Source organism: Odontesthes bonariensis, chromosome 19 (genome assembly GCF_027942865.1).
Source record: "Odontesthes bonariensis isolate fOdoBon6 chromosome 19, fOdoBon6.hap1, whole genome shotgun sequence".
Taxonomy (NCBI): Eukaryota; Metazoa; Chordata; class Actinopteri; order Atheriniformes; family Atherinopsidae; genus Odontesthes; species Odontesthes bonariensis.
The window spans coordinates 19,982,591-19,995,753 of NC_134524.1; the positions used below are offsets into that span (position 1 = coordinate 19,982,591).

A 13,163-nucleotide genomic window follows, 5' to 3' on the forward strand; every position below is an offset into this window, starting at 1 on the left:
CGCGGCGGGCTCTCACAGCGGGGTGCTAATGGCCCAGCGATTAGCACCCCGCTGTGAGAGCGCCTGGACCTCTCACTGGCCTCGCTGGTATTGGACAAAAAAGGCACGTGATTACATAAAAAAGCTCCTGTAAAGCTGTCCGCCCATTGGCCAATAAGGTTAATATATGCATACTTTATATGGGCATATCATTCAGCAATTATGATTAATAATTGTGATTATGATTACTAATATTCCTGGGATGTTTGTGTACTTCATATATTCACGTCATTCTTATAAGCTGCACTATGACTAGGCTAATGCAGGCATGAATGACGTGAATCTATTGAGAATGAAAAAGGAAACTTTTTTTTTTTTTTAAAGCGCTTTTATTGCCACACCACACAATGTACATAGCTTACATTGTAATAAGAACCATGTTGATAATAAAGAATTGAAAACTATACACACACACTGCTGTAGCCTACAATATACACAATAAGTCTAAACGCCGCCGTTTGGAATCCGCATTCTTCGCATTACTCCGGTCCCTGCAGGGTCTGCGGAGTTGTCAGACGTCCTCATCCTGGATCAGAAGCTGGCTTCTGGGAGCTGTTGGAATAACCAATAAATAATCCATGCACAGCATATTGACAACTTGTCTATAAAGTAACAAAAGTCATATTGACAGCGTATATGTTCTTACTCTCTTTCACTCTTCTGTGGTGAGACTGTGAGTATTTCGGGTTGGCTTCAAGACGCGCCTGTAGTACAGCACACAGGTCCGTCACGCAGCTAAAAAACAAACAAACAAGAGGAATGAATAAAATGACCGGTGCTTAAAAGTATCAGTGCCAGCCGTGGTAAAAGTCAGCGCCGCTCACCCTCGATAGTGTCCCCGTCTGCCTCTCTGAAGTTCGGACTGTTTGACACCGCCTCCTTCAAGCGACTCGTTACATCCATATTGTGAGGTGACAGTAGCCTGTAAAAACAACAGGCCTATGGTTAATAAAAATAACTGCATTGACGTAACGTAACATCGGGTCCAACTCAACTAGATATTGGGAGAACATTCACTTATTCTTACCCTTGACCTGGATTATAATGCCACGGTGAGTTATGCAGGCGGCGAACTGCTTCCTATAAATTGAAAACACGAAATTCATTTTTTTAAATAAAGCAACTCACACTGGTTTTCACGTGATGGACACAATTAAGTTGAGTTTAGCCTAAAGCCACAGTCAATAACCTACTCTTACCGCGATTTTCGGATTCTGTATCCGCCTTCTCTTGGGGGTGCGCTCTTCAACTTCTCTGGAATGTAACTTCAGTCCGTTCTCGACGGCCATCTTACCTCCAACCTAGCGAATCTCTGGTCGATTCCCTCCAGCACCCTCTCCACGACCGTATCCACAGTGCTGGCCACCATACGAGACATCCCGGTCATAGCATTCAACAGGACTTTCATTTTATCTGCCTGTAAGCAAGTGAGTAAGTAAGTTTAATATACAGCACATTTAAAATCAGCGAGAACTGTCCCAAGTGCTGTACAGTGTCAACAAGACTAAAATTAAACAATCAAATGGTCATGTGCAAGTAGAAAAAAACACACAAACCTGTAGACCCGCAGAGAGTTGCTGGGGAGTTGAAAGCTAGTCGTCTTCCAGCCATTGTATTGCACAAACCAGGGCAGTTTTCACAGTACGGGACTCTGTCTGCCTTTCTGTCTGTCTTTCTGCCGCCAGATCTGCTCCTTAAACTTTTTGTTTACACTGCACGACACAATGTTTCTCATACGTGATTGAACGAGAGCTTATGCGAGCCGTTAAGCTCCACCAATCATATGCGTATACGTCATTACACGGAATACTCGCGAGACAACCTCCCGTCCTTTTGCTATTTAATGTTGTCTGACCACAGCTGGCAATTTGCACTGTTTTGACACAAAAATGGACTCTGCAAGGACAAAGAAAAGACCTCGGGCGATATTGTGACCATTGTGACACCGAATTAAGCCATACACAATAAAACACTGAGCGCACTACTGCACATTATGTATACAGGCCAGATTTCTATATTTTATTTCTATATTTCTATTTTATTTAAGAAACCTTTTAGAATATTGCTGTTGCATGCTTATTTTATCTTTATCTTATCTTTATTATTATACATTTGGACATCCAGTGCGGGCAACAAAGAAAATAATTTCATTGTTCAGGGAAACACGTTTCTAACTGCACACATGACAATAAACCTTTGAAACCTTGAATCCTTGAATTTTGCCCACAAAAAGCGGTTACAAAAGAGGTGTTTGGGAGAAAAAAAAACAGATATGCATCACCTGTCACCAGCAGACAGCGTGCACCTCTTCTTTTTCAAGACAACACAGCAACAAACTTGGCTGGAGTTGGAGGTGATGGTCAGGAACGTGTAGAAACAGGCCTGCCCACCCCCCACCTCACCTCACCCCACCCCACTTGAAAATGACTGTGGCAGCTCCTGACCTGATCACTGGCATTTACATATTAAAGGCTCTCCTAAGTAGGGGAGGGGAGGGGGGCATGGGGGAGCAGTTGCCAGGTCAATTTGCGACAATTTGGGCCAAGTTTTCACTTTTACCACCGCAAATGCAGGGGCTCAACGTATGCGGACATGTAAGGGGCCACATACATCCGCAAATCCCTCTTTTCATGCAGTGCAAAGTTACCTTCAGTATGTTGAAAAGCTGAAAGCAGAGTTGCAGAAAGCTTACAAACTGGCCCAAGAAGTAGCAGATAAAAACCATCAGCGAAACAAAAGATACTATGACACTAAAGTAAGAGACCAAGTTCTGGAACCAGGAGACCGTGTACTGATCCGAGCGACAGATGGTCCTGGCAAGAATAAGCTTGGAGACAAATGGAACTCAAGCCCCTATGTAGTAGTTGAAAAACTGTCAAGCCTGCCTGTGTACAGGGTAAAGCCAGAAAAGGGCAGAATCATTGTTAAAACCCTGCATCGTGACCGCCTCCTACCTGTAGGACACCTAGTTCGGTTTCCTGTTGATCATGAGGAGAAACAAGAATCTCACCGACTAGCAACAAGGTCTTCAGCAGAGACCAAGACAAACAGACATGATGACAATACAATCGACCAGGAGTTTATGTCTGAGCCAGAGGAAGATGATTTGTGGTACCTATCCACTGCTCAAAGAGAGTCTGTTTCCCAGGCCCTAGACCTCCTGTCCGAGCATTTCAACCGAAAGGTGTCTCACCTCAATACAGAGCCAAACCTACCATCAAACGATGTTTGTCCAAAAGAGCCTATGAGTGCTGCTACTGTCCCAGAGGCTGAAGAGGAAACGGAGGTTATGCAGCTGCCTGACGACCCTGTGGCGGACACAGGTCTAGAAGGGGGAGAGCTCCCCTCGGCTAGTCAGTCTGAAAGCAGTACAGAGCCCCTCAGTGAACCTCGGTCACGGCGACAAATTAAGCCAGTCATTCGGCTCAGTTATGACAAGCTTGGAAGCTCCATTGACAAGCCGTTTGCAATAGTATATCGTGGAGTGAGAATCACCGTTAGATGAGGGAGCCATACCCCTGTGGTCCAGAGTGTGCCTCCTTTAGTTTAGATGAGTTTTTCTGACAAGTATACATACATTGCTAATTTAGCCATCTAAGGGTAAATTGATTTGAGCCGCCTAGATAGTCCGATGAGGGCATCTGGACATTTAGAAGGGGGAGGATGTAACCCCCTAGGTTATATATCACCTCCTTTTATTTATTTTTTTACTCACCTTATATATTTATTTGAATACAATGCATTGTAGGCCTTTTCCATTGTATTACACTTACCTTTGATGCTTTGCGCCTTGCCAAAGTCTTAGACATACACGTGTATTTTTGTTGACTTTAAAACACGCAGTAAATGTTGTGTTTGCTACTTTCCTACTATTTACTACTGCCAGTAAATGCATCACTTTCCCCTGTTCTACCTTACTGGTCAGTCAAGGGCAATATCAAGTTTGCGCAATTGTATTGGTTGTGATGGCTGGGGGGTGGGAACGGTAACGGAGGTGTATGAGCCAGCTGTACGGGCGGCGTCAGTCGGCAGGTGGCGGCTCTCGAAGAAGCTGGATTTTATGCTGTAGTGGATTATCTGTTTTAGCACTGGTTGTGTTGGGTACCCAATTAACAGGTGTGACAGGAAGCTTCCTTGTGCTATTGTTTATTAATAATATTACTGTGATGAGATTGAACTGGTATGTTAAAGTGCATTGCCCTTGGGTTTCTTCTACTGACCAGTACGGATTATTAAACTGGCATGTTATTTCATACTACCATTTTTTCTTTTTTATTTTAGTATAAGGTTAAAAGCTATATTGCACTTTGCTTTCGGTTGTATGGTAAGCGAGCCTAGTCTTGTTAATGCGATCAGTTGCGCACTCTATGCACAAGATACACTGTTACCTGTTAAGAGACTCATTACGCGTGAGAGCACAGGTGTGCAGAAGTCGTTAGAGTGTAGGTCAGAGAATTTGGGCGTTGTTCATAGGGGAAACGTGAGCAACGGGTTACACTGGTATTTGTCGAGGAATGCATCCAGCCTTTTATTAAAAACCTTTTCTAGTATTTTTGAGAATTGTGGCAATAAAGAAACAGGCCTGTAATTTGTGAAGTAATGTTTGCTCCCAGTCTTAAACAAAGGTATAACTTTAGCGATTTTCATTTCACCTGGAAAAACACCTGTCTGAAATGATAAGTTACAGATGTAGGTTAGTGGTTTAGATATGGCTGAAATAACCTTTTTCACCAATGTCATATCAATATCATTGAAATCAGTGGATAACTTCCTCTTGCAGTTGTTAACTATATCCAATATTTCACTTTCTTGTACATCACTTATAAACATTGAATTAGGATTACTCTTCAGTAGTCCTTCCATATTTGTGCCCCTTTCCCCTGGATCTGGGATTTCTCTTGCAAGATCAGGGCCCACATTAACAAAAAAGTCATTAAAACCATTGACAAAATCTTGTGTATTGTAATTCTCCTTGCCATCATAAATAAAATGCTGGGGATAATTTCTTGATGAGCTTCCTTTTCTTAAGATATTATTTAGCGTATTCCATATTCCTTTCACATTATTTTTATTCTCATTAAGTACTTTCGTGTAGTAGTCCTTTTTATTTGCCCTTATAATATGAGTTAGTTTATTCTTATATTTCTTATATTTATTTTCTGCTTCTTTTGTTCTTACTCTAAGAAATTCTTTGTAAAGACTGTTTTTCTTTTTACACGCATTTACAATTCCCTTTGTAATCCAAGGATCATTGGGCCTCATGCAAGAACATTTTCGTATTTTTATTCTAAATTTCTCTCACTTTTTTCGTAAGAAGGTCTCGTACGAACACGCCACGTCAGATTCAACAAACGCTCTTAACTTCGGAAAAAGTGTGGAAACGACCTGCGTAAAGGATGAATCACACCTGTGCGTATCTTAAGTTCACGTGCAAAGGATAGTAGATTTGCATACTGCACGCCCTAAATGAAACCATATAAGGCTGTGCTTCCTCGCTGCTGTGCCAGGAAGTGTTGAGTCATGAGAATACGGGCTCTGAGACTGAAGTTCTGCTTTCAGAGATCCGAAAAGGAAAATCTGTAATGTTTAGCAGTGTCAGCTGTGGAATTACGGGACCTGCTAAAGTGAAGAAATGGGAAGCAATTACGAGTGCTGTTAATACCATGTCACCGAAATAAAAAAATAAATGGTTTGATATGAAAATGGCTTAATAAAAACGTCTCACCATAGCCAGGCGATCGATGACTGCATAAAGCCGTGAAATCAGTTGTTGCCTCATCATGATGGCTCTTTGATGGGGTGGTCCATGAGGGTCTTCTGGCACAACACCTTCTGGTCTGTTCAGGTAGTGGGAGACCCTCGTTCATGGCAATATTGCGCAAATCTGGCATGCCTTATCTGGGCTATTTTGCCCCCCACTGTATCGAGTCACACCCACCTGGCCTTCAGCAGTGCGCACGGGTGTTTTGATGCCTATTTGTGTCTCGTGCTCCAATTATGATTGGCAGTCCAGCCACGGCATGAAAGTCCCTCTTAATATGTACTTGTTGGACAGCGGTGTATGGGAATGTGATGTAGGCCTACCATGGGTGATAAACTGATGAGAGCTTTGATGACCAAGGGGAGCGCACGACTCACAGAGGACTGGGACACCCCCGATCTGTCTCCAATCTCCCTCTGAAAGGTTCCAGTGGCCAAAAATCCAAGGGTGGTGAGGACCTGTACGTGTGGTGGAATTGGGTTTGATCGGCGTGTTTCTCTCTGGAGTCGTGGAATTAAGCTGCATATTTGCAGCAGCACAGTCCTTGGCAATCTAAATCGCGATCTCAGCCATTCGTCTGTCTCCACACGCTCAAGTCAGCCGCTGGTTACGCTTCCCGTTATATACAGATTCAAATTAACCTTCGATTAGTGCATATTTTAAGTAAAACAGAATAATGTCAGCATCATTGTTGGGTATAATGTATATATTTATTTATGTTTTCTTCAAAGTAATTAAATATACAATCCATTAGTCAAGCAAAAGTGATTTGAATAACAGCGGACTATTTTACGAAACTCTTACGACAGCTCTGGATCACTCGTAAATTCTGTTCGTACCTGAAAGAAAACGTAAAATACGAAAAGATTGGTGAATGCGCAAATTCTCTTAAATCACTCGTACGGACGATTTAAGAACAAATCTGTGCGTACGAACGCTTCTTGCATGAGGCCCATTGTTTTCATGCTTTCTTACACTTTTCCATTCTTTAACTGGACAATATTTATCATATACATTACCAAATATCTTAATGAAGATTTCATAAGCACTGTTAACATCATCATTTTCATATATTACTTCCCAGGTCTGTTTTAACAAATCCTCTTTAAATAAATTAATGGATTTCTCAGATCGCATTCTTCTATATTGTTTTGGTCTATTTAAAATGTTCTTCTTGTATCTTCCTTTTATTAACAGAAAAACTGGCAGATGGTCTGTAATGTCACTTATCAATAGCCCACTCACAGTTTGATTTTCCATATCATTAGTAAAAATATTATCAATTAGAGTAGCTGAGTGTGTTGTAACTCGGCTGGGCCTAGTAATCTTTGGGAATAGGCTCATGCTGTACATTGTATCAATGAAATCATCTATAGCTTTAACTTTGTTAGGATTTAACAAATCAATATTAAAGTCCCCGCAAATGAAAATAGTCTTATTACTCTTGCTTACAAGCATGCTTTCAACATATTCTGTAAACACATCAATCCTTATTCCTGGTGCTCTATATATACAACTTACGATAATATTTCTACCTCTTTCCATACAAACTTCAATAGTCAAACATTCAAATAAATTGTCAACCACAGTTGTCATATCATCTAAGACTTTAAATTTCAGGCCATTGTCCACATAGATTGCTACTCCTCCACCAGCCTTGTTTTTCCTGTTTACATATACAAGTTCATAACCATCCATTTCACACACATACACACAATTCCTCACTGTCAGTGCTGGATTTCTTGTCATCCATGTCACTTGAAGATTTCCATCTTCCAGATGCCAACCATGTCCAGCGGGAGATGGAGCGCCAATCTTTTGGTTTACACATGACCTCATTATTTTAGCATGATAATTTGCCCTTTTGCAGTGCTGGTGGAGGGCATCACTTGTTGGGGGTATAGATAATTCTGGCAAGGCTAATGATGCCATACAGAAAGCTTTGTACCTAGCCTCATTGATGTTTTCTGTGGTAGGCTGATAAATACAAATGGCATACATATTTGCAAAGTAATGCAAATGTAGAGTGGTCCAAGTTAAATTCAGTCCCCAGATTTCTGAAAGCCTTCAGGTAGACATCTTTCTCGCATGCCACAGCAAATGTCTTCTTTTTGCCTTGTGGTGTCACACCCAGTGAATGTATGGATCCCAATCAAGGCTGAACACACACTGGCTCCGAGAGCTGATGACACCTTGGTAATGTCCATTATGCGTGTTCTGTTGTCCGTCCCTGTGAAAAAGTACAAGCTGCATGGCAAATCTTTCTGTAGACTCACAGCAATGACTGCTACATCAGTGTCAGGGCTCTTAATAATGACAGTCTTATGTTCCTGTGTAGCATGTTGTGCATGCAAAAACACCAGTGTCACATTCTTCTTGGTCTTCTTGGTCACACTGCAGGTCTTCCACAGCATGAACAGACTGCACACCTTCCAGTACAGTCACACAGTAACATTGGTGTTGATGTGCTATGTACAAGCTGAGGTTTCTTCCCACTGCTGTAAGATCAGCATGTGGCCACGCATCGTATAAGAACTCAGCAAGTGCTTCTTTATTTGTTCCTTCTGATTCCTTCCATTCCACCTTGTACAGGTGAAATTCTGTGTTTCCTCATGCTTAACAGAAGATATGTGCATGTAACAAATCTTTCGGTCGAAATTTCGTCTTCTTCGGTACTGCTGGATGATCGCGCTGCTACTGCGGTGCTGTTTCTGTTTACCAGCTCAGCTGACATACCAGCTATCCGATTCGTCCATTCTGATGACGTCTCAACCGTGGCACCTCTCGCGAGCCAAACTGTTATTATGCCTGCCGAATATGTACATACGCCTTGCCAGGCACTAGTTATTCCTTTAAACGTTGCGAACTAAAAAAGTACTGTGTTCTGAGCAGCGAAACTTTTTTTAAACCTCAACATAACTCAATCTTTTTATGAGCTGAAGCGTGTTTGGTACGGAGAGCGTGGAACAAGCCTGGTGTTCTGAAGGAGTTTTCGAGGTTCACCTTACGGCCTAATAACAGTAACTTAAATTTTAGCGAGAGTTCATTGAAGTTTATAGAGCCACTGCTCCTGATTGATTACAGATAACACAACTCATGTAAGCAAGAGTTCACACGGGATTCGAAGGTGCTATTTTAAGAGGCATGTTGAAACATGGTCGCTGGCCTTCGGCCAAGGGATAGCCTAAAGAAAAAAAAAACTTAAGAAACGGGCTTGGTTAGAGACAAGAGAGAGTATGAGGGGAAAACTAAAATCGCCACCGCGGGATTCGAATCTGCACTGACGCAAGAGATTTGCATGCCTGGCAGTCTCTCTAACCACAGTACCACCGCTTTGTTGTTTTGAGAGGAACTACTCCAATTACCAACTGTAACGCACAAAACATTAGTCAGCAATGTATGTCGATGGAAAACACTTTTACATGAACAAATGCATGGAAATGGATTCAAAATAACAGCGAAGTGCATGTGCAGGAGTTGTATTCCTAAAATTATAGCTTTGTAAAACGACAATGCAGTGAACTTTGGCAACATTGCCACACAGATCTGTGCAGAGTTTTCCACAAAGCAGATCTGTGCAGAACTATCTTGGTCTGGCTGCCTTGATCAGCGATTGGGCGCAACCACTTCAAATGCATTGGCTGTCGGAAAAGAAGGAAGGACATTATTATCATATTAGGAAAACGCACGTCTTGAACGCGCGTATTGTCAGGTCAACACGCGCGTTCCTTATGCGCGTCGTTACCTAGACAACGCGCGTCCGCGTCCACGGGCGCTTTTAGCGGGTGAATTGCAATCTTAACGTGATACTTAGATGCGCAATATGGCACTATAGGCTTGCCAGGGTGACCCGTGTCGCCTGAAGCCGAGTTCAGGGGGCGTTGCCTAGTGGCAGAGCGTCACACGAAACACATAAAATGCTGGGCGTGTACAATGACGTAGGCACAAGCCATGCGTCGGAGGTAGGGTGAAATACACCTTGAGGACTCGTTTTTGTAATTGTATATGCAGTTCATGGAGATGTTATTTTACGGGGTGTGGATGGTTACAACGTGGGATGCCGCCGAAGAACATATGCGGTGAATACAAAGAGCACTATAGTCCCCGAAATGTGGCGGTAAATAACGTCCTCTGCTCGGAGGCTGAGGAGCTCGCGGACCTCCTTGTCTCCCCAGTTGGCCATATTAAAAAATGTCTCCAACTTGATGTAGGCTAAAACAGAGTGAAACTTGTCCTCACCTGTCGCTGTTGTTATGAATCAACTGTCCATTCTGTCTTTTAAACTCCTCACGTCACGTCACGCCCACGTCCGACCCGCGTCAAACTCGGCTCGGCAAAAAGACTAGGGTCCGACGCGGGTCGAAAGGCGAGTCGAAAGGCGAGTCGAAAGGTGGGTCGAGTTGACGCGGCAGCCCGGGTCGGCAGTGTGAACGCAACAGCAGACACGCTAAATTCGCGGATTAAACGCGGGTTATTCGGCAGTGTGAAAGGGGCTAATGTTAACCACAAATATTATGAACTGTTTCTCACATACACACACAATCACACACAGAGAAACATCATCAAACCTTACTGTCATGCTCTCAGTCAGATAAACTAACCTTATTGTTTATGCAGTACATCAGACTCCTTTAAGTCATACAAGGAAAAGCAATTCAATCAGATGCTAAACAGTAAAGCAATCATCCACATTCTATAGCTAGTTTCAAAAAGAGGAACAGCACAACTATTGCAGAAAGTTGTGGTTGTGGTGCAATGTACCACAGGTAAGCCCAGAGTCTGGATGCTGGTGGTGGTCATTGGTTGAGACTCTATCTTCGGCCGAAGGAGGAGGTGGATTTGGGGAGGAGGCGGGTTGTGCGTCACACGACCTTCGGAGGAAAATGACGGCAGAAGTGAGATTTCAAAAGGAGCGGAAGAGAGACTGATTGGCTCAGAGAGGAAGGAAGACCATTGGACCAAAGCAGTGACATCAAAATAATTCTGGAAAGTTTTGTCTGTGTGTGAAAAAAAGGGGGAGTTGCAAGAAAGAGGAGGAAACCCAAGCGGTAAGACAGAGTGAATGAAACGTATTACGTCTTCCTTGTTGAACTTTCGCTAAAGCTTCATTTAAATGTTAAATGAAGAGAGAAGCAATAACACAACAGACTCCAGAGAAGCTTTGAAGAGAAACTATCACTTTCTCCTGAACTACTAGCTGAGCAAAACAGACTGAGTCACGAATTGTAGTGCGTATATATTTTATATTGTACAGCACAATACACGACAGCTGTGAGTTCTTGAAAGAGATCAGTCAGACCAGTCAGGTGTTTAGTCTGGCAAAAAGTCTTGAAGTGAAAGCCCCTGCCGCAGATCAAACTCTTTGAGGTGAAAACACCCTGGAAGCGCTTTCACTCAAAGTGAGTACAATGTCATGTCAGGTATTGAAAAGAAAGGACCTGATCTTTGCCTCTGCTTCTGTGTCCAGATTCCAAGCCTTGTGACAGAAGTAGACAAAAAAACTACGGAAAACTGTACAATCATTAACAATAAATAAATTGATAAACCCCTATTGGTCCATTGTTTCAGCCTTCTGGTTTTATGAAGCTTGAGATTTTTGAGGCATTAACTTCACTGATTAAAAACAATGTTCTTCATCAGTCCGGTTTCAGCTTTCTTGAAACGCAGTTGACAGAAACACTTTGCAGGAGGAAACCTTGACTGGGATCCAGACTGCTTGGCGTCAGTGAGATGAAATGTTTTGCCTGTGGTTTGAACACTGTTTGCTCCACAGCTAGATGCATTATCCTGAAAAGTGACCTCATCATCAACCAAACCTTTCCATGAATGGAATGAAAAGTTTCATGTCTCGCCTGGTCCTTTACCAAACATCAACCTCATATCATCAGTGACGATAGAAAGAACTTTGCTTGTTTTCTGGTGGCATGCATCTTTGTATGTCATTGGACCTGCACCAATCTTAAGTCCCTCCATCATCACTCAATATCACTTCCACCCAATCATCTACAGCCCATGACTGCTTCTCTTTAGCCCACTGTAACCTTGTTTTCATCTGTATAAGTGTTAGTGATGATTTACATTTGTCTTATCTGGATGTAATTCCTTCAGCTGGTTTCTGACAGTTCAGTCACAAACACTGACTCCTGTCTCTGCCCATTTGTTTTTTGTTTCATTTGTTGCACAATTTTAAGACATATTGCTATAAATTTTCTGTCCTGACACTCTGGCTTCTTCCTTGGTCGACCTGTTTATTTCCCTTTTACAACCTTCCTCTTTTATTCGTACATGCCGCTAATTTTAGACAACGCCCAACCTTTTTTTACCACACTTTAAGCTGAATCACCTTCTTGAAGGAGTTTTATAAACCTTTCCATTGTGTCCTCTGACAGCTCTCTTGCTGAGGCCATGTTTCCTGCATATCATTCAGGTTCATCTGCCCATTAATTTTTAGCAAGCTCTCCGTGTTAACTGCAGACTCATTTGCACATTTAGACTTGGACAGGTATTGGTTTTAGACACACATACTAAGCGGGTGATTCCACTTTTTGCCTCCTAATTTAATGGATTCCGTAGATTTTCCTCTTTTTCATCCAAGAAACATGGCAATAACCACAAAAGTTTGATCGAAAAAATGATCAGGAATGTTTTACAGAGCCAGGTCCAGCTATTAAACCAAATTGTACAGATTATTGATGATAAATATCACATTTAACATTTTTTTTAATACTCACTCCTCTTGCTGAGATCTTTGAGCTGATTTGGAGATTAGACGTTAGCGTAATCACTCCCCCCTCGGTCTGAAACAATGTTATTGACTTTCATGTTAATCACAGTTTTTGTATGATTATAAAGCTTCCACCAACTCTGTGTTTATACTGTACCATTTCCAGAGTTTTCAGGCCCTCTGATTGTTTCATAGACACAAAGGTCTCCTGCAGGTTAAGTGAAAATACAAAAATACAGTAAAAACCTTTTAAAAAAAAAAGGTTACTAATGTCCTGTCTTGATTAAATTTAACAGTGTTAAAGCTGCAGCAGATAAAATAAGTAGTCTTGGAGAAGTGGATGTGATAGAAGGGAATATTTCCTGTTGGTGTGATTATGAACTCCTGAGTGTTTCAGATATTAAAGTATATGAAATAACTACTAATACTTTTCGTATTCAAGTGAAATATAACTTTATCTTGTGTTACAGAGCACAAACGTGAACAAACAAGGTGAAAGACTGACCATGGAGGAGGGAGGAGTATACTTGTTGCTCATTTTCATACTGGCCGACTCTTTCATCTCCAGTAGAACCTGCAGATGAGAAAAAAGTTGAAACTGTAAAATGTCATGCTGCGGGGAGTGGAAGAAGCATTAAA

The 13,163-nt window shown here is 42.0% G+C and overlaps 2 long non-coding RNA genes across 2 annotated transcripts; both read right to left on the minus strand.

Moving 5' to 3' along the window:
* Positions 1–866: 866 nt before the first annotated feature.
* On the minus strand, positions 867–1,879 carry LOC142369214 (uncharacterized). Its single transcript, XR_012767545.1, has 3 exons — positions 1,239–1,879; positions 1,067–1,119; positions 867–961 (listed from the first exon to the last, which is right to left on the minus strand). It is a non-coding gene; the product is annotated as an uncharacterized LOC142369214 (long non-coding RNA).
* A 10,650-nt stretch (positions 1,880–12,529) lies between these two features.
* Positions 12,530–13,106, minus strand: LOC142368633 (uncharacterized). The gene is made up of 3 exons (XR_012767396.1): positions 13,030–13,106; positions 12,682–12,732; positions 12,530–12,597 (listed from the first exon to the last, which is right to left on the minus strand). It is a non-coding gene; the product is annotated as an uncharacterized LOC142368633 (long non-coding RNA).
* Between the last annotated feature and the right edge of the window lie 57 nt (positions 13,107–13,163).